Source organism: Stegodyphus dumicola, chromosome 8 (assembly GCF_044657685.1).
Source record: "Stegodyphus dumicola isolate Sdum_Otavi_A_Nest chromosome 8, ASM4465768v1".
Lineage (NCBI taxonomy): Eukaryota > Metazoa > Arthropoda > Arachnida > Araneae > Eresidae > Stegodyphus > Stegodyphus dumicola.
Window position 1 is genome coordinate 160,042,720 of NC_140775.1, and position 22,529 is coordinate 160,065,248.

The following is a 22,529-nucleotide window of genomic DNA, read 5'->3' on the forward strand; positions in this document are numbered from 1 at the left end:
AATACTACAAATGATTTAAACGTCTTCATGGATCCAAATGCATTGAAGATGATGCTCGAAGCAATTCTTTTTGAGATGAAAATATTCGAAAAGTGACGACAAATGTTGCCATAAAAATGCACCAGGGAATTCCAACGCATGAAAAGATGTCTTGGCATATTTATTGCAGAGGATATCTCGCGTTTATCAAAACCTAAACTTCTTTCTTGCCAACCCGATATATGCAAACAAGCCACCAAAATATTCTACTAGTAATCAAGATTTGTTACTCGAAATCCTACAGAGAATTATAAAGAATTTCCTGAGTAGAGTGCGCCGAGTTTGGGACACCAATTACCAGACATTATGCATAATGTAACTGTATTAGCATAAAGCGCATTTAATGTTAAGAATGGTAATAATGTTTTACACAAGATGATTTTCATTATTTAATTTATAACTTTAACTATGTGTCATTCGTCATTACAGAAGAATGAATACAATGTCACTCTAGTTGATACACCAGTTCAAATACTGCAAAAATCTACTTGAATACTGCAATGAGTTAATTCCGTCTAATTTACTTTTATGTCATGTATTTTATAAGGACCTAGCAGCAGACTCATTTTCAGAGTAAATTTATGAATTATTTTATGTGCAATTCTGTGATAAATTATCTCCCTCTCTCTATATACATATTGTTGCGTTCTATGGGTTCGCGGATTTATAGTGATTAGCGACAACACTTGATGAAAAATGAAAACAATTAGCCGGTATTACTATGAGTAATACCAAATACAATTCCAAAAACACGTTTACAGTCGTCAAAAAACTGCCATAAACACTCTGAAGCAATCAGCAACACAGGCCTCAGGTTATAAAGGTGAAGACAACTTTACAGCAAAGCACTAGAGTGCAGCTCCCGACTCGGTTCGGCCGTTTTAGGAACTCAACGTACTCTCGAGACACTCCATGCTACAACTCACGATGCACTCGATAGCCTCTTCAGTGAACCAACTTGCGATACTCCACGTACAAGGAGGGTTTATATAGCTTTTGGCCTGCCTTCGAGAACATTCTGGGCCAAACCGGTAAGTATTCGCTCCAAAATGTTCTCCATCCGTCTGTGGCATATCACCAATTTTGTCGCCTAATGTCACCAAGTGGGCGATTTTGCGCCAAATCTGGCATCCCTGTCTTTCCTGTGCATTTTCTGGCAACCTTAAATCTGCTTTGCGGGGAAGGTATCTGACCGCGGCTGGGCATTTCGCAACAATATGGAATCGATTATTTACAAAATGCAGCAGGCTACCCCTTTGCAATTTACCTTTATCCTATAATAAAAGTAAAGAAATTTAAAGACGCAAAATGGAATTGAATAAAGAGCTTTATTTTATCTAGAACAATTTCATTACTGTCCTTTTGTTTATACTTCTTTTTTCCTATCGATAGTCCAACGTATTTCTCAAAATTATATTTATTTATGACAATTATTTAAGCTTCAGTAGCTTTTTTTATAACAATTCGTTATATATGAAACGTAACCACTCGTGCTTGTATGTTGTCTGATTTCGTTAAAATATTATAAAAATTTGAAAAGCTAAAAAAGAGCAAAATATATAAATCTTTTACTTCCTGTTAGAAATAAAGTTTTGAGAAAACTGTTTGAAAGTTTTGTCAGACGGAAATTAAAAATAAGCTTAAAGAAACTCCGACTGCAGTTCAAGAAAATAATGAAATATCATCCTGCCATCGGTACATATTATGTTTACTTTATTGCGAGAAAAGGGCAAGAAATAATAAAATAATGCAGAGGAAGAGAAGCTATTTCTCTCTTTTTTTTTTTGTTATTTTTTAAAGTAAAAGTTAAAGTAAATAACAAAATTCGTTCTCTAAGATGAGCTTTCGAGAAGTAATGCAAGCAAAACTCAACTTTTGTCAATTTTTGCCCAGTATATGCAATTTCGAAGAAGAATAAATATACTATTTCTGAATTTCAAAAGTTTTTAAACATATAAAATATTACGTCCCGAAGTTGTTACGTAACTTGCTAAATAAGTGACTTAAGTCTCCGTTGGAAGAAGATTATATAATATTGTTTCCAGATATATTATTATTGTTTCCAGTCTTTTCCCTCATCTTAAATATTTAGTAGACGAAATTTAATCTAATCTTAAAGATTTGCAAAATAAACAGTCTACGTCTTTATTTATTGTTTTACTGTATTAATATTTTTATATCTAATACTGATTTTATTAAATAGTTTAAAATTTTATAACGTATGAAATATTACATTCCGAGCTTGTTCATGTGCTAAAGTTAAAATAACAAAAATATTTAAGATTAAATCTAATCAGCCATCCATTTCTAGTTAAGTCTTTATATGTAACCGAAGTCGGAAGAGTTCCTGTTAATAAATACAATTTAATATGATTTGGATCTGTACTTTCACTTTTACTTTTCGTTAGCTCTCACCAGAATGATTAAGGCTACTTAAGTTATGGAGAAACGAATAGAAGAAAACGCTTTCCTTCCACCACGGCTGATGCAGTGCTACCGAGCTTTGATAATCAAAGGGGGTGTGGCACTTTTGTTTACTGGTACTTCTGCAGACGACAATTCCGCACAAATTGCAAAGCAGGAATGCTTCTGCACAAGGAAATATACATTGCTGAATAGGTATTAGCAGTATGTATGGTTGTGAGAACACAGAATTCTCACAGTGAACACTGTGGCATTATCGATTCTTGAATCGTTATCGCGCGCTACCACGTGCGTCGAAGTGTATAAAAACTGGAAGGACTGGTTTGTCTTCCTCTCTTTCGCTTTTTCTGCCTGACGTCGTGTTAACGAGTGTGTGGGCCTTCGGGCCACACACACGGTTACAGCCGAAAACATCGCAGACGAAAACGTCGCGGAGAAAACAACGCAAAGCGAAAACGTCGTGCTACAAAACATCGTGGGAGAAAACATCGCAAAGAGAAAACATCGCAGTTCTAAAACATCGTCGTCGAAATTAAAGCGGTTCAAAAACTTCGCAGTTTGAAAACATCGTCGTCGAAAATATCGTGGTAAAAAATAAAGTATCTACAAATCATCGCATAACGATAACATCGCAGACATGCTTTTTTCAGACATGATTTAATAACTGTAAATAGATATTCCCATAATGACTTGTGAGCGCAAGATGGAAAGAAGGATAACTTTTACTTTCATATGTTTTATTAACTAATAAATTTTTGCTGAGAAAATAAAAAGGAAACTTAAGCATAGAAAATTAATGCAACTTATAGCACTTATTAGAATTTTAAACCGGCATAGTTAACTAACAAAGACCATTAATAAATCATTTTTATGAAGTTTTTACTGGTAATTTTTCGTGAAAAGTATAATCTATAAAACGCATTTAATTTTCTATGCTTAAGTTTCCTTCTTACTTTTTCAGCAAAAAATTTATTAGTTAATAAAAAGTGTGAAAGTAAAAATTATCCTTCTTTATACCTTGCGCTCACAAATTATTATGGGAATATCTATTTACAGTTATTAAAGCCTGAAAAAAGCTTGTCTGCGATGTTATCGTTATGCGATGATTTGTAGATACTTTATTTTTTACCACGATATTTTCGACGACGATGTTTTCAAACTGCGAAGTTTTTGAACCGCTTTATTTTCGGCGACGATGTTTTGTACCACGATGTTTTCTCTTTGCGATGTTTTCTCCCACAAAGTTTTGTAGCACGACGTTTTCGCCTTGCGTTGTTTTCTCCGCGACGTTTTCGTCCGCGATGTTTTTGCCGCGATGTTATCGGCGGACACCACACACACTCAGCAGTCGCCATCGTTCCTGCATATTTTGCACGTGGAATGTCGTCGTATTTTGCATAGAAAGAAGCAGAATTAAGAGATCTAGTATCTAGAGGAAAATGCGTGTTCGGAGACTCACTACGTCCTGCTGCCGTGAATAAAATAAAATAAAAAAAAAAAAAAACAGCTCCAGCAGATTATCAATAGGTGTTAGACTCCAAGATGTGCTTCACCAGCGATGTGTCACCACGTGATGATAAGTGTGTTAAAAAAATGTGAATGTGAAAAAAGAAGAGCTTGCACGTGTGTAATAAGACTGCGCGACAATACGAAAATGTATATGAGAAAATTTCGACTGCATATAATTTTGATGAGACAGGATTGCAGTTTATCTACGTGTCGTCAAGTTTCCGTATCCATCGAACATTCCATTTTAAGTTATCACGTTTTGTGTATCTAAGTTCTGATATTTTGATATTTTATAGTGTGTGATAAATGTTCCTTATTTAATCCAGAAAATGTGTTTGTTAAAATAAATGTGAGATTGGAAAAAGAGAGTTATCGACTCATGCATGCCTTATTGGGTAAGTCATTTTATTCTTATTAGTAAAAATCATGCAGTGTACTAACCACTAACTTCTAGTTTAACTATTTACGCGGAATTAATTTGTATTTGATATTCTTAGTATCGTTACTTTGAGGCGGTCACGCCAGCAACACCACATTAATGGTGCCGTAACACAACAATGGTTTAGTGGCATTTCCGCAGAAATCACATCTTTCGATAACATGCAACAGCGACTTTGAATATTAACTTACTTGATAAAATTCTAAGCAACTGGATTACACAAATATAGGTTTTAGTAAAACATTTATTGAGTAAAGAATGATAAATACCTTTAAAATGCTAAAACATCGCAAACATATAGCGCTCTTTAAACATTAATTTCTTTATAATTAACTGTTGTAAGCGTGAAAATTTGTACACTTTCGATGTCCTTAATAGTGTATTTGCTATTTTTATTTTATGTTCCAATTATTAAAATATTTTAAATAAAATAAATTCTCGTTAACGCGAATCTTAATGGACCGAAAAATCAAGAGTTCGCGTTGAAAGAATTCGTGTTAAACGAGACTCAAATTTTAATCTTGCAACAGTTTTTTCTACTTATTAATCATTTACAGTATATAAGTACATATGTATTAGGATACATTATGCATGTCTTAATAGAAAATACTACACTATTACATTAATTATTGTACTGCAACTTGAAAATGTACTCACTGATCATTTTCCGGTGACAGATTCCTATACTATATTGCGCTGCTGTAGACGGATGGACCTGATAACGGCAACCGTACTCATGGCTTATGTTGTTCACGGCCATCTGTATTCATAGCTTACGCAAAACTAGCTGCAGCAAAACGCTCTGAAGTGTCCAAGGCGTGTAAAACTTTCTGGCGGGTGGGTGGAATGATATTGTCCACTTTGCTTTCTTCTGACGACATTTCTTGCACCAAGTCATAACTGCTTGTACATCAGCTTCCACTGCAGTACACTCGGTAGTAAAGTCTAATGAACTAACAAACTCCTCAAAACTAACACCAGTGTTCCCAACGTCTTGTAGAATATTCCATTCATCAGGTAAAGTGATATCATTGTCATAACCTAACTCTGAATAAATATCTGGTCAACATGATTAACGTCTTTATATCCCCAGGCTCTTCTAAACAAGCTCTGTATGTGTTGTGATGACATGGATATCCAGAAGGCAGCTATTGTTTTTATTGCATCAAGCACAATCCAAGATGACTTTTCCGTGTCCATTTCAGCAACACGAATTTTACCTGATTAATTTAGAATTAAAATTCAACATCAAGCTCACGAGTTGACTATTAAAGTCTAAAAAAAGCACATCTGATTACAGAAATGCATTCATGGCTTATTGTTGACGCGATTGAAGTTCATTGTTCACACGATGATCACGATTGTCGAACAGTGTTACTCGTGCTGCTATATTTTAAAGAATACGGTGTATTCTGTGAGGTTTTCACGGGATGAAACATTTTATGAACGCAACCCTGGCGCAGAAACAATAGGAAAAATATGAAAAATTTTGAAAGTTCGAGTTAAAAAAATCTAACGACGCAGAGGACTAAAAAACAGTTCGTAATTCGTGCTAACCGAAACTCGAGTTATCTGATACAACTTCCTCTAAGATCATATATATCGCCGCTCGAACCGAAATTTTGTTCATATCAACCAAGTGTCTGCCTTAAGGGGGTTTACCACAAATTTTTTCTCGCTCATGTAATATCGTAATCTTGCACTGAGCTCAGCGTTTTGGATAAACAAATCATTATATTAATTTCGAAGTCAAACAATAAAAATAAGCGTTATATTCACGAATTTTCACAGTATTAGTTTCCATGGTTTTACCGAACTATCACCTCAGTTGCCAAAGTGCAAATAAATGAAATACGATATAGTGATAAAATAAGAATGGCTGGTCGGAAGCTAAGCTACCGGCGCCATCTATTGATGAAAGAAGAAAACTAAAGCATAATTTCCTGAAAGGCTAAAGGTAAAGATGGATTGGAATTGGGGTCGTTAACTAGAACAGAAAGATTTTTTTTTTGAATGTGAAAAGCCTTTTCGAACAAAAAAATCTTTCTCGTACTCAGTCTTCTCGAGGTTTATCCAAAATTTTGATATTAAATGTCTCGATCATTTTTTGCCATACTTGAGTTAAACCTTCTGCTTTTTACTTTTTGTAATGAGTAGAAATCGGTACTTACATATTAACACAACCACACCTTAGTTCAATCTGGCGATTTTTTAAAGAGTAAAGAGAAAAATGACATAAGTTGTCATTCAAATCAATTGCAAAAAATTATTATATGCATAAATATTACTACACTTTTTTCTGATTAGGTATTTATGCCAACAATTAATCAATTATTAACTTACAAACTGGTTTTTATTTCTTTTGTTCGGTTGGAAATTTCATGATGATCTCTTTAAAAACTGATTCAAAGAAATTGTTCCCTTAGCAAATTTGTTGCAAAATACTGTATTCCTGCAGAAATGTTATCACATTTTCTTCCCTTGCTGGGAAATTTTACAAGTGGATATTTTAAAATTGATTTTAAGGCAAAAAATATCATGATTTATCGCTAAAAATAGTTGAAACCTGAAATAAAATACAATGAAGGTATACGAATATGGCTACATTACATTACTGAAGGATTGTACAGGGTTGCCAGAGTTTGGCACATTCTGAAAATTTGGCGAGTTTTACTCAGCTGGTTGCGATAATTCGCAAGAACTTAAAAACTTTCCTAATCGTAAGTATGTAGACTGGAGGACTACATAAAAAGTTAGAATTAATAATTTGAAAAAAAAAAATGATTGTTCAAATTACAAAATACCAAAATATAAATATTTTCATATTTTAAATTATCTCTTTATAACTGGAAGTATATGTCCCCAACCAACATTTGCGAAAATAACAGATGGATAAAAACTTTTGTGGCCAGGTGTATACTTATCAAACTATTTCTGAAATTATCTAGTTTCAATAGCAGCATTTTGACATAACCTAGTTGAAATAATATTTCCCATAAAATAAATTCAAAGTGAAATAGAAAAAAAAATCTGAAAGGTTACAGATTTTAAAGGTCGCCCAAATGGGTTTGTTAAGGTTTTTTACGCTCTCGCTGAGCTCGCAGTCTAACAGTCTGCTATTATATTCACTCACTATAATCCTTTTTTTTTTTAGCTGTTTAGCTTTATTATAAAGAATCATTTACAAAATCATTACAAAAATCAAAATTACAAAAATTTTAAAACCAGCATAATAATATACGTTTAGATTTCCCGTTGCAGCGTTAAGTGTTGGCGTCCAATTTTTTTTCAGTCTTTTCTCAGTTCATCATATCAGTGTTCAGTTACTAAGATTGCACTTCTAAGAAAACTTCTTTTTGTCTTTTTACTTCCTTCTACGAAGTACGAAGTAAAAAGCAAGTATTTGTAATCGCCAAAAGTTTCAGGCAGCATATTTCATCGAAAATATTCATTTTGACCGCTATCGAATGCAATTTAACAATGTTTTTGCTTGACATTTGTACGTAAGAACAGAATAAAAGACTCGTTTCCTCCAATAAAATTATAAAACTGCTTTAAAATTAATTCTGAAGAGAATTTTTCGTGGCGTCTGTACGTACGTATGTATGTATCTCGCATAGCTCAAAGACGAGTAGCCTCGGAACGATGAAATGTTGTATATAGGACTGCTATAACATGTAGATGTGCATCTCGTATTTTGGTTGCAATTGGTAGCACCAAACGCATATAAATATATTTACACATATATATACTCTGTTACCCGGCTCAGTGATCTCAGTTTCTTTACTCTTATATGTTTGTAAATTGTGCATTTTTTGCTTAAAAAATGATTGAATTATGTTGTTCTTATCTTCCAGTTAAGATTTTTGTGCCTTTAGGAAATCTGCAAGCAATATTTGTAGAATTACCAACAATTTAAAAGCTGTTTAAGTGCGGTTAAGCCTAATTTTTAAATAACATGGCGGAAATATTTGTATACATTTGAAACAGCAGAATAGTAGATTTGTTGCCAATCTAGAGAGCTTTGCAGCAACAAAGATAACGCCTTCATTTATTATTGCGAATTAAATCATGCTTAATCCTTTCTGGAACTTTTTCGAGGAATTAAGTGTTTAAGATTTACGCCGTAATTTTTAATATAGATATTTTGAGCCTTTTCGCGAGGTGAGAAGTGAAGTACACATCAGATTTTTTATTATTACTGATGTTTTGTGTGTTTAATTTATTAATTAAATATCGCATACTTCGTGCTTAAGCCACATAGAATTCGATTTAACGGCAAAATAACAAAATATTTAAAAACAGCACATCCTTAGTCTCGGGCGTTGGAGATAAAAAGGTTTTCTTTCCGTAAATGTTGCCATTACTCGCTTTGAAATAGTTGAGTTTGCTAATTAAAATTCGCTATAGATTTACAAATTATGAAACATATAATGAAATAAATTCAAAATTCGGGCCTCCAGGTGCCCATGTTCTAGTGGAGGACTGAGTTATTCAAAATATGATGGTTTTAGTTACTGTTGTTTTGTTTTCACAGTACGAGATAATACATACATTCATGCATATTCTTCATTACATAATTTCTTTAAAATAAAATACAGGGCGATAATATTTGGTGGCAATAATTTGTAAAGTGATACAACAAATTTAAATGCATGGACGCAAAATACCATTTCGAGACAAATAAGACTAAAAATCCCATTCAGAAGTAACGTCCCTTTTAGGCTAATAATTTTGTTAAGGGATCATCGATAAGTTAATTGACTATTTTGTGTTGTATATTTTACTTTTTGTTGTAACTTATCAGAGGTGAGTAAATGAAACGTTAGTGAATTTTAATCTACCTGTGTGAGGAAGCTGTTTAATAGTCCAACGATTAAATCTCCAGCATCAAAGAAATAACTCTGCGTGAAGTAATGTTCAGCTGGCAAACTTGTAAGAATAATTAATTGCAGAGTTATAAAGTTACGTAATGTGTTTGCAAAGATCCAATATCAAGCAATGGAGACATACTGTTATATGAATTAATACTTGAGTTAAATACATTTTAGGTTTAATTGCTTCAATCTGCCCGTCTACATTCAATTCCTGCAGATAACTTATAATTAAAAATGCACTTAAATGATGCAACAACATTATTTACTTATATATAAATCTACCGGATAGGGAAGCTAAACTACTAGCATTGTATCAAACAAGGCTAACGATATCGATTTCTCTGAGTATACAATTCCGTTTCCATCTTGAGATATGACCTGAATGTATATTGAATTCTCTTGTGATTTGATTTCAAAACAAGTCATTTGCGTAAAAATTCCAGAGCAGTACCGAGAATCAGGTCTTATATTCTAATTCCCAATTGAGGTAATCACAGAAGTTCAAGGAAATGAAAAGGGGAAGGAATTATAAATGGATGTTATTCAGAGAAGTTAAAGGAAAGTTTAAAGAAAGTTACATATTTGTAATTGTACAAACCAGGTGAGTTCGCAGACTGCAAGGTACAAACTTACGTACTTCGAAACAACACTGCAGCATTTAAATTTACACTCTCATAACTTAGATTTGCATAAACCTCTTCAGTCGTTCAAATTATTATGACAGAAAACAAGAAGAAATACGTTTTGGATATATTGGATTATAGTAAAACACACTAATGGTACATACCTACAGGGAGTTAAGTTCGTGTAAGTTAGATTAGGTTATCTGAATATGTCAAAGCATAGGAAAGCTAGGACGTAAAGGGAGTCTTCGTGGAGACCTTTCTAAGGCGAACTAGCTCGTAGTCACGCTGCACACGGAGGAAACACCGGGAACCCACCCTGCAGCCAGTTTGTTATTCTGCGTTCAAGCCTGGGTAGAATTACCAATATTCATCCGGCCGGCCTCTGTTGGGCGAAACGAAACAGTATAAAAAAGGTTGGAGAACGGAAGAACTTAAAATTAACATAATAGCCAAAATTAACATTAATAAAAAAAAGATTACATCATATTCGATGTTCTTAGTAAGTTTGTAGAGGCATAAGCTATTTTTGGAAGCAGGCAAAATGAAAAATGAGCAACGCCTTCGCTGGGAATCGAACCGCGGACCTATGGAATACGCGCCCAGCGTGCAGACTACTGTACCACGAAGGCATGCTAAGAAGGCGGAAAATACCTTATGAGTTGTCTAACAGTCTTTTTATTATTAAGTTTATATGTGTTTTAGTATTATTAATTACATACCAACGCTACAAAATTCACTTCAAGAACAAAATTACAAAATATTTAAAAACAGGTTATCTTTAGAGTTCTTTATAGAGTTTTAGAAGTTCCCACACATACTTTTATTTTTGATATATTAGTTCTTTAAAAAAATAACCTCCTTCTAGGCTAGCCTCCTAAAATAGTAATCACGAGAAAGAAATGTATATAATGATTTTCAAATGTTCAGTTAGTGTAATATCTGAAATACTCATAATTAGGCGGCTAATCTTTGGAATATGGTATCAGGTAGTTTGGCGACATTTTGGTAAGGCGATAAAAGTTACTAACTAGGACATTATCAGTGTACACGGATAAAGTCAAGAGTGTGCACAATGCCATTTTTGTGCAATTCTGGGATTTTTTTTAAGTGAAAATAGGTCGACGTGTACATGGATAACGCGTATGTGCAATTCTTAAAAACGCGGCAAGCAGTGGGCGATTCTGCACTTTCTCCCAATTTCGCACCTTATCTTCGTCATGATTAAGAACTTTTGTTCCATAAAAATTCTAGTATAAGCGTAATTCGGCTAGCAGATTGTTGGGAAAAATGTTGAGAAAAAAAAAAAAAAAAAAAAAAAAAATTGCCTTTACTTCGTGAAAACAAAATGGTGTTCAAAACAAAACTAGCAGGTTGCTGTAGCAGGTTGGTCGCCAAAGTTTCGCAAAAAATCGCCAAGTTACCATAATCCAAAGATTAACCAATTAGACATCTCATGATTTTAATTTAGGTGTTTTTTAAATAAGTCACATTAAAAAAGGTAGAAAAAAATATTCTTAAGAACTCTGTTTATTGCTTTTAAATCGCTTAGTTTATTACTCAAGAACCTTCCACATTAAATTTAAAGTATCTTAGACTTTACTTAATGGCATCCCACTGGCGCGTAGAAGATAGAAGTATTTTATTTTCGGCCGCGGTAATACATTACATTTATACAGCCAAGTTTGTTGATTTAAACTGGGCGATAAGTATCTTTCATTTTTCCGAATGGCAACAGTGTTGCCGGCTGGAGATAAAAATGTTTTTATTTTGAACAGTTTTCTACTGTTCGCTTCAATTCATTGAGTTTGTTAGGCAGAAATTCATTAAAGTTTTACAAAATATGAAATAAATAATAAACACATTCGAAATTCAGTATAGGGGCCTCCTGTTGTACATGTTTGGGTGGAGGTCTACGTTATTCAAAATTTGATGGCGTTAGGTACCGTCGTTTCTTTTCCACTGCAAAAAACATACATACATGCCTGCAGATTCTTTATTATTTAATTTCTTTAAAAATAAGATATGGCCTTAACATTTAGTGGCAACAACTTCAAAAGTGTTAAAGCTGTTTATAGTAAACCAACGCAAAATCTCACTTGGAGACTAACAGCCACTTTTGGGGTAAAACAAAATGGGTTGATCAATATTTCTCTGTTTATTCTGCATGATAATGCCCATTATTTAACATATTAACTTAAGAAACTTTTTTATTATAGCAGTATTTGAATTTAAATATGTACAATTGAGAACCTTTAGCTCTTCAGTTTATGTCTGATTTCTGACAATGAAGTTAAATTTTAAAATTAAGTATTTCAGTGAATTGTTGTCAGGTGGAAATGAAGCGTTTTGTGTTTTACTATTTAGAATGAACGTAAACGTTATGAAATGTAACTACAAAGGTTTTAAGGCCTGTATAAATAGACAAATTTCGTAATATTAACAAAAATAATTTTTTTTAAATTTAAAAATGCCTTAGCATGATAGTTTTCCTTATTTCAAGCATTTCTTCAACAGGAAACAGCAAAAGGTTATTTACGGCCGCCCCAGAATTCGAATCCCGGATCTTTCAGTTGCTAGCTATTTCTACTACCACATACGCTACGACGGCACTACTGGGAGGGAATGTGGAAGTATCTTGTATTTGTTCCCACTCAGTGGGTGACTGGGGGAGGCATGAGTTTCTAACGACCAAATAACATATAGTGTCGACTTATCTCCTATTTTATTTGTGTTGCTATATTGAGATTTTAGTTTGATGCTATTGTTTAATTGCACAATTTTAGCTGTTTAGTTTGTGCGCGCTACAGAGATATGAGGTTTTATCACACGCAGGAAATGTGAGAAAACAAATAGTGCATTCGCTAAGATTCAAATCATTGTTTTTCGAAGTGCTGAACACTGGTAACTCGGTCCGAGGTTCGAATCCCGCGAACGGACTGTCTGTATGCGCGTTTTCGTGGTTTTCCCCATGTAACGTGTATACGAACCAGTTTCCCTTAAAACGTCCTCCACGAGGGCATCCTTTCCCTTAGGCAGGTAGCCCCTGATGCTTTGCTGCGATCATACATAAAAAAAAAAAAAAAAAAAACTGCTTGGGTTCCAATCCCCGCGAAAGGGTTGGGTGTATGGGTATTTTCGTGATTTTTCCATGGTTAACATGAATAGGAACCAATTTCCCTTTGGAAGTCCTTTATGAAGGCATCTCTTACCTTAATCAGATAATCCACGTGTGCTTTGCCGTAATCAGATAAAACCAAACTAATCAAACCATTCAGTGTGTTATGTGAACGTATTAATTTCGTATAACCTGAAACCCACAATTCTCTAAAATCCGCGCAGGCTCAGGTGCCTTTCAAGACGACAATAATTTTATCTTGATAAAGAACATTGTTTATGGAATTCCACTGAAAATTTCATTTAAATTTAATAGCAAACCAAATCTGAATTTTACATTTTCAAAAATCCCCATGCCTGTTTTCAAACGCCGTACATTGCAAGATTTTAATTAAATTTGAGCAAAATTAGATGAAAGGTACAAAACTCTGAAAACAAGTATTTTTTCTTCCCTTGTGACGCTTAATTTTAATTTTGAATTTATTTTAAGGTTTAGATGAAAGAAGTTCTGAGCGAGCTCCCTGTAGTCTTTGCTGCAAGAATTATCTGCAGAATTCTTTTAAGTGCTATTTGCGTCTTATAATTAATATAACTTATATATCCGGAAACTTACCAACTTTATTGTTGTAATTTTCTGCATGTTTATAAAAATATAAATGAAACATGAAAAAAAAAATTAAGTCACACATTACGAAGCATCTCATTAAAAGATTTACCTGATAAAAATGTTTTTTAGTTTTGGAATTATTCTAAAACTTTAGCTCGATTTAATTAAAAGAGCAAATCTGATAGATAAGGGCTTTGTGGAATAAATTTCTAAATTATCGTATCAGCAGAGTTTCTCATTATGTGGAGTTTTAATTAATTTTCATTTGTTTGAGGGAAAATAAAATTCTTATTCAAGAAGAAAGCAACTTCGATGCGTCCCGTGACAGCGCCGTCACAAAAATTTTCATGACAATAATGAAAACTTCTTTCAGTTTCTGAAGCTTTAATCGCGTCAAGAAATTCTTTTAGCTTTTATTTGCAAGTGAAACGTTATTAAGCTCCTTTTCGTAAATCTTTCGTAAGTTTTAGATTTAAGTTATACTTTTAAAGTACTCTAGCAAAATATCAATAAAACAACTTTCAAAGGAACGCTCGTAAAAGACGTATAAATAAGGAAAACTATAAATGAAATGTGAGTTTAGAAATGTAACATGCGTAATTTAAATGTGTAATTTTAATGCTACTTCTAAAATATTACTTTCACAAAATTTAATTTTAATATCTTGGTTAAACTATCAGATACACTACTGCAAAAACTTATAAGGTATTTCTCCCACCTTCTTAGCATGCCTTCGTGGTGTAGTGGTCTGCACGTTCTGCGCGTATTTCGAGAGGTCCGAGGTCCGTGGTTCGATTCTTGGCGAGGGCATTACTCATTTTTCATGTCTCCTGCTTCAAAAATAACCAAATGTCTCTGGGTCCCCTAAAACCCCAGTCGCCCTTTAAAAGAGGGAGTATATAAGGTATTTCTCCCGCCTTCTCGGCATGCCTTTGTGGTGTAGTGGTCAGCAAGCTCGTCGCGAATTCGAGAGGTCCGTGTTTCGAGTCTCAGCGAGGGCGCTGCTAATTCTTCATCTCTCTTGCTTTCCAAGAAAACCTAATGTCTCTAAAAGCTTAGCAACATATCATTTTAAAATTATTATTTTCTTTTGAAAATACATAGGTTCATATTGTACAGCGTTTAATGTCACACTTTTGTTTCTCTTTCTCATCTTGCATAAATAATACATTTTATCAGAAAGCGTGTCCGTGAGTGACCGAGTGGCTAAGGCTGCTGAATACTGGCAGTTCGACCCGGATTCAAACGCAGGTGAACAAGGTGACTATGTACCTAGATTTTGTCATTGTACCCATGTGTAACGTGAATATGAGCAAGTTTCTTTTAGATAGTTCTCTGTAAAGTCATCCCTCCCATCAGAAAGATATCCTTGATATACTTCTATCGTACGAAGCAGGCGCTTCTTTTCTAATTTTCATTAGATCATATATACATCAAAGTTCACATATTAATAATATTTAAAGAAAAACATGTAATGGTTTTTGTAATGGTTCTTCTCCATATTCTTTAATTCACAAGATTTATTTAACTAAATAGTTATTTTGATATTAACTTTCCTGCAACCTGTCTACATTTACTAGAACACAGATTGCTAGTACTTTTACTGGATGCAGATTAGATTAAATTTAACTTGCGTTATGAGAGCCTTCGCAACAATTTGTGGTTTTAAGGAGATTTTTCGAAGGCTGCTTCATAATGTTCAACTGAGAGGCATCATCAGATTGCCTAAAAATGTTAATTTTATTTCTAAAATTTTAAATTTCTGCAGAAATTTTAAAACTTTTTTGGCTTAAAACTTGAATAACTACCTTCAAACATCAATTTCTATAGATAAACTTCAAAAGTATGCAAAAATAGAGTAACAAAAAATAATTATTAGCAGTTACAGAAAAAAAAATGTCGTACAGGGGCAGTGGTATAAAATATTACAGTACATGCAAAATTTTACTACAGTTTTTATGCTTTTATTTATCGCCTCTGAAAAGGTTAATGTAAGCATTTGTCCATGTGAACATATTTCATGCGAGCTTTTTTCCGTGTGAGCATATTTCTAAGTGAGCATTTTTCCATGTGAGCTTTTTTCTATGTGGGCATATTTCCTTGTGGGCATTTTTCCTGTGAGCTTTTATATCTGTGAGCATTATTCTGTGAGCATTTTTCCTGTGGGCCTTTTTTTCTGTGGGCATTTTTCCGGTCACCGTGTATTCGTTGTGTTAAGTGAATTTCTTTCAGTTTCACGGGGGAACTCAAATATCGAGCTTTTTAATGAATTCGGGATATATATACAACGTTATTGTGGGTGACACATTTAACATTTTTGCAGTCTCTCGCACAGTTATGTGACGATTCGTTTCAATTTTATAACTTTAATTTTGCCATCATCAGCTTCAGAAGGTCGGGCAGAACGCTGACCTTCTTGAAATGAAAAACGTTCGGAACAAAACCTTTTAAATCATTTCTGACGCATGCGTTCTGTTAGGCAATCAACGTCATAAATTTCACATATCTCAATGTGAGACTCAGCCGCTTTCTTGCCTTTATGAAAATAAAAAAGTAAAATACTTCGAAAATGTTTATTTTTGCATCCCACGTTAAAGATGACAGTAAAGTAATAGTTGGTAGCAAAATTACACGGGATTTGATTCCATAGCAAACTAAAAATGTCCGCTGCCAATTTTGAAAGAAAAAATGTTATAAAGTTGACAGAAAACTAACAAAACGAACATAATGCTATTTATTTGTGGAAACCGTTATTACTTTCTTGAAAGCCCAATCCTTTCAAAATATGTCTTAACGCACAGCAATGCCCAATCCCGGCCAGCTAACTAGCTAAATCAAGGCGAATCTCAATCTGTAGGGCAGAAGTGCCGGCTTTGACAGGACTCGACATGCTTTGATTTAATCTGAATATAAAAATTTATCTAAACTTACTGTACTGCCGAGTAGCAGTGATCTATGGGCTGATCATCAATGATCATCAATCTATAGATCGCTTTATTAGCGATCTACGTTTAAATTGTTTTCTTTAATTTGGTTTTGGTGTTAGAATGTTCTTAGCGAAGTATTTCCAGAAACTCTGATGCCCAAGAGGGCGCCGAAAGATTACGGTAGCTGAATGAATGCTGTTATTGCGAACCGAGTTCAAACCCAGGCGAAAGGGCTGATTGCATGATTGCTTTCCATGCATCATTCCATTCCATTGCATGATGGTTTGCCTTTGTTATGGAAATACGAGCCAGTTTCCCATAGGTTCTCCAGGAAGGCAACCTTCTGCTTAGGCAGATAGTCCTCATTTGCCTTGCCATAATCCAAACCGAAAACGTTTGACCTAAAGTGCTACATACTTGGTAAAATAACGTGTTACGGTACTATACCAAGGACATATTATTCACTCGCCTTTGCAAATAAGGCCACAATGCGAAAGATTTGGCAGTTATCGTCTGCGCACTTTGCTCTTAAACATTGCAGCCGATTGACAGCAGTCTTTCAACAATGCTAACACTATATTATTTAGCCAATCTTGTAACTGTTGGACAAACTTCGTATTTGTAATGCAGTAAACTATTTTGTAACACAATAAAGCTTTATTTTTAATAGTACATTTAATTACTATAAAGTAAAATACGGTACACTATGTTATTTTAAAAGGATCTTTCCAAAGGAATATATTAATATACTTGGTACTAAATTCTTAGTGTTTTAAAATCCTGATTGTATTTTGTAAAATACTACTTCTTTTAGAATTAACTCCTGTAAACATAATTGTTAATGAGATTTCAAATGCAAATAAAATGTAAAAAATGGGCAGTTTTCTGCATTAAGGCAAGAGAAATTCAAATACACTTATTCAATTCAACTTGAAATTCCGCTTTTTAAATACAGAGCAGCATGTTGATGTCTGTCTTGTTGTTTTATTGCAGTGCTATAACAAAAACCTTTGCTATCTAAAAAATTCATTACTGAAACAAAAATCTGAATTTCAAGGAACTGTTTTTCAGTTCTTTTTATCGATAATTTCTGAAGAATGAAAATAAAGAAGTTTAAAAAAATGGGAGTTAAACGTTTCAGTTCTTTCATGTTAATAAATAAAAACATTCTAATTGAAATTATTTGATGCTTGTCTTATTACATAAAATCAAACAGAGAATGACTCCTTCTTACAGAAACATTTTGCGAATTTTTTAATTAAGGAAAAAAAAAAAAAAAGAACTGCAATGCAGTAAATGAAGAGAAAAAATTTCAAATTCTAATCCAACAGTGCTTCGCTTTATGAAACGTTTATTTTCCAGACAGAATCATTTAATGCACGATTCGAAGAATTTAGCAATTTAAATTAAAAGTGCTGTTTTTATCACGATCCTGAAATGAAATTTTGTGCTCACTGACAGCTATTAACAAGTTTAAAATGAATTGAAAAAACTTCAATTGCATTCCGATAAAATATTTAAAAGCCTCTTTTTAATTTTTTAGTATTCCTCTCTCGAAACCAAATTATTAAAATTATTAGAGATATGCTTATTGGTATATTTTGCAACAACTATTAATAAAAGCATAGATTTTCATGAAAAAGCCTGTTTTATAATTCAAGCGAATGCATTAATTTTTCTTAAGGAATACTTCTGCAAATGCAATCGAAGGAAAAAAACACAGTATTAGATTACCATAGAGCAATAAATATTTAAGCTTTTATAAACTCAGTATACCATAGATATTAAATATTGTGTAAAATTATTATCGTACTTCTTCTGAAGCGGGGGATTTTAGTTGCGCAATAAGAGGAATTAATTAAATTTATGCATAAAAAATGTAATTTTTCAGAAAAAACAACGATGCAGATTCATGTTTAAAAGCGGCATGCCAGAAGTAAACCGAACCTTAGGAAAAAAACGCTAGCATTTATTATTTTTATTCAATGGATTTATTCGATTATGGCGAAGCACTTTAGGGCTATTAGCCAAAGGAAAAAGATGCCCACTTGGATGGGAGTTTTGCGGATAACTGGCACTGGATCGTTTTTCAGATTTCACATGGAATAAAACCACGGAAACATTCATAGAGCCAACCCGTTTCCCAGTATTTGAACTTGGGCTAAATGTTCCCTGCATAAAGCAACGCCATAATGGTCTTATCACCTCGGCCGCTGATGAGCCATGGTAGCTAATTTATTGGATATTTCTGTCTTTAAAATTCCCCATTATAGAATAAATTCTCATGTATTATTGCGGGTTATTGTTCATAAAAATGTTCACAAGTTGGTAAAACTATAAGGTATTTCTCCTGCCTTCTTAGCGAGCCTTCGTGGTGTAGTGTTCTGCACTCTCAGCGCGTAATTGAGAGGTCCGCGGTTCAATTCCCGGCGAAAGCGTTGCATAATTTTCATCTTTCCTGCTTCCAAAAACTTCCTAACGTCTCTACACGACGAGAGAGAAAATCTGAAATTTTTTCGAAGCTCAAAAAGAGAGCAACTTTTACAAATGAAGACCTCTGAATTTTGGAAGTTGAACGCTGGTTCGATTCCAGTTGAATGAAATGGCTGCTTGGTTTGCTTTCTAGATTTTCCCCTTGTGTAACATGAATACGAGCCAACTTCCTTTAGAATGTCCTCTCCGAATTTCTGCCCTTAAGAAGATAACTCTTGTGTATTTTGATATACTTCAGTTACCACAATAACCTTTTACAAATGAAGAGCAATATCTAAAAATAGCTTGAGAAGAACTAATACGTATCTCTGTATTCTGCTTTAGCAATGGGTTCTAATACGAAATCGCTCACTGAGAGAAGGTTAAAATCGCTGAGTACCTAGACCTGACAGCACTTTGACAGACGTTTAAATATGCTGCCTAAAACTTTTCGCGATTACAATACTTCCTTTTTGCTTCGTACAAGGAAGTAAAAAGGAAGAGACGTGGAACTGAACTACGCTAAATTCCTGAAAAAAAAAGGGTTTGTCCGAAATATTTTGTTCGACAAGGTGTTAAGAAAAACTAGTGTAAAAGTCGAGCAGCAGTTTAGCGCTCACCCGAATGAGGCTTCTTTCATCAATATTAATATCGTCGCCTCATGAGACTGGACTACCACAGCGTTTTTGAGCCTTTTAAAAGTGGACTTTATCGATGTTGTCCAGTCAAAATGTGTTATAAGTCAGTAAGTGAGAGAATGCCTGCAAATTTCCTGTCATTGAACTCCCACAGCATATTTTAAGCCTTCAAATCCTTGACTGGATAGGCGACTCACAGGGTGCTGTTTTGTCAAAGGTGCTACAGCTAATTTCAATCAATGATAGAAGGTCTACAAACGTTCTGTTAGTGGACTACTACAGAATATTTAAACGCTTTACAACACTCATTAGACAGTGAACTTCCACGATGCTGTCCTGTCAAAGGCACCACAGCTTAATTAAGTCAATTGGGAGAACATCCACAAGCCTCCTGTCAGTCAGTGGAAGATCAGCGAAAAAAAAAAAAAAAAAAAAAAAAAAAGAGCTAACGCAGAAGTTAACTACAAATTGCTGAAGACGTTTAGGATAGAACACATAGATGATATGAAATGCGGCAATGCATAAAAACTGTATGTGTACCCTCTTTAACAAAAGAAAGCTTTGTGATATATGTTGACAATAAATTTGTTCATACATCTCGAGGTGACTATTTGTTACTTCTAAGCTCTACAATAACAATAAGTGATTCAAGTGAGACTGAAAATTTATTATAATGATTTGAGCAATGTCGGGCAAAATGCAAAAGGAGTTGCTAATATGGCCATTTGAATTTCTTCGGTAAGATCCACGAATGTAGTTGATTTCCTGCGGTATTCAGGACCCTTTATTGATACCTAAACAGACAAAAATCTAAAGGTATTAAGTTAAAGGTGAATGGATTGGGAACTCAAAGACTGTTCTTCATACTGTCCAACGTCCTTGCAAATTCTCATCTAGGTGAGCTACGCGTATACTGCTAACCCTCATCTCACGTGTACATGTTGGAGCAGATTTCTGTAACGAGTGTGTAAACGTTTCCAGGACCATAGCTTATGAAGCAGGACTCGTTGTTGAAAAGCCTTCCTGGTCTTCTCATGCTTGTATCACAAACGGAACCACGTGTCTTCAATATTATCACTAAGGTTGGTTAAGGCACCTATATATGCTAGATTGAAGGAATTTGGTTGCAACCGTACAGCTAGCAAGCGAGTTTTATTACGTGCCAATGAATCCCGTACGCAAGTGTTCATGAAGGGAGTGAAGTGTCAACATTCATTCAAACAAGAACACTGAATAAATTCAAATTAGGTTTAATAAGCTGTACGCTGTACTTGAGGTCTTAATATAAAATTATGTTACAGATAACAATATATTTAAAGGGACATTAGTTGCAAGGTAGATTTTAAATCTTGGGGAATTCGTAATGCAATTTATATTAAGAGAAATGAAAACCCTCTAGCGAATATGAACGTATGAAACTTTCAACTGCAGCTTTTTTTATATGTATAAGTACTTCGATAGCAATCCGTGTGGGTCAGGATCACCATTGGACGTTCACCTACAGCTAATTTCATAAATATAGGGCTTTTCCATGTTTTTCGATCTCACGCTCTCTCAGACACTCCTAGGAGTGGATGCAGACGCTTATGCGGTTCTTAGTAAATTTTAATACATCTAGGCTTTCCGCATGAAAATTTGCATAACTTCCTGGAAGGATAGAGCTGCTTGACTTGAAATAAGAAAGGATAAGGATAGTAAAGATGCAAATTAAAAACAATTCGTTAGTTACATAAACTAAACTGTCACAGTGTTACTGTCGGTCGTGCTGAAAGTTATGTTGAAAACTCCTTCTTTCTTTTATATTGCACTTTAGAAGCACTCTCAAAGTTTTAATATAGTTTGTAATCCTCAAATAACAAATGAACATAGGCAGTTTAGATTTACTGCCTTACTTCACATGTTCACTCGGCAGACATATAAATAATGGCGTCTATTCAAATGAAACTATACTACTCATTACGGCCATTCTTAAATCCAATTTAGAAAAACAATTCTAGAGCTGTCACCTGTTAACCTCTTCGCTACCAGCGTATCATATATGATACGGCTAGTTTGCCTCCGTGGGCCCACCGTATAAAATATGTTACGGGGGCTAAGTGTTACTGACGGCCCACCGTGTCATATTTGATATACTAAAACGGAAAGTTTGATTTCAAATTTTAAATGAGTACAAATAACGTCAGAATATTGCGAAAACTTTCTGAACAGAACTGAATGCTAGCATTGTTGTAATGAATATTATATTATTTTATTCCACCAAAATAAAAAGCGCGAACAACGCTCGTTCATTTAGAAACGTGGAAGCTGATAAACAATTTTGTAAAAGGATATAATCATTACTACTACTAAATTCGAAATTTATCTTATTCTGAAATTTTACTTTAATTTTAAATATTAGAATCTTCTGTTTATGGAATAGGAAATAACGCTTAAATAATATTAAGAATGACGAATATAAGAGTAAATATTTAAAGAAAAATCAACTTTTATAGGTATAACTATTTTTGTATGTTAGGCTTAACTGCAAAATGAAGCGACAATCAGAGCTCGAAGATCATGAGAACAAAAGGAAACTCAGTTCGCGCGACGTCGGGAGCGAAGAGGTTAAAGTGTGCATGCACTCTGGAAGGACTCTGTACGATGACGATGCGAGAAAAACTCATTTTAGAAAAACCTGCTTGATAAAGGGCTAAGAGGGCTATTACCTACCCTCCCTAAAATACCACAAACTAACACTCGCCCTGATAAGAGTGGTGGTTAACTGTGCCGGCTGCTATATTGTTGGGCCCTCATTCAAACCCCGCAGAGGTATTTGTAAAGATGTCTGATCTTTACTGCATGAGTGTAATTAAAATAC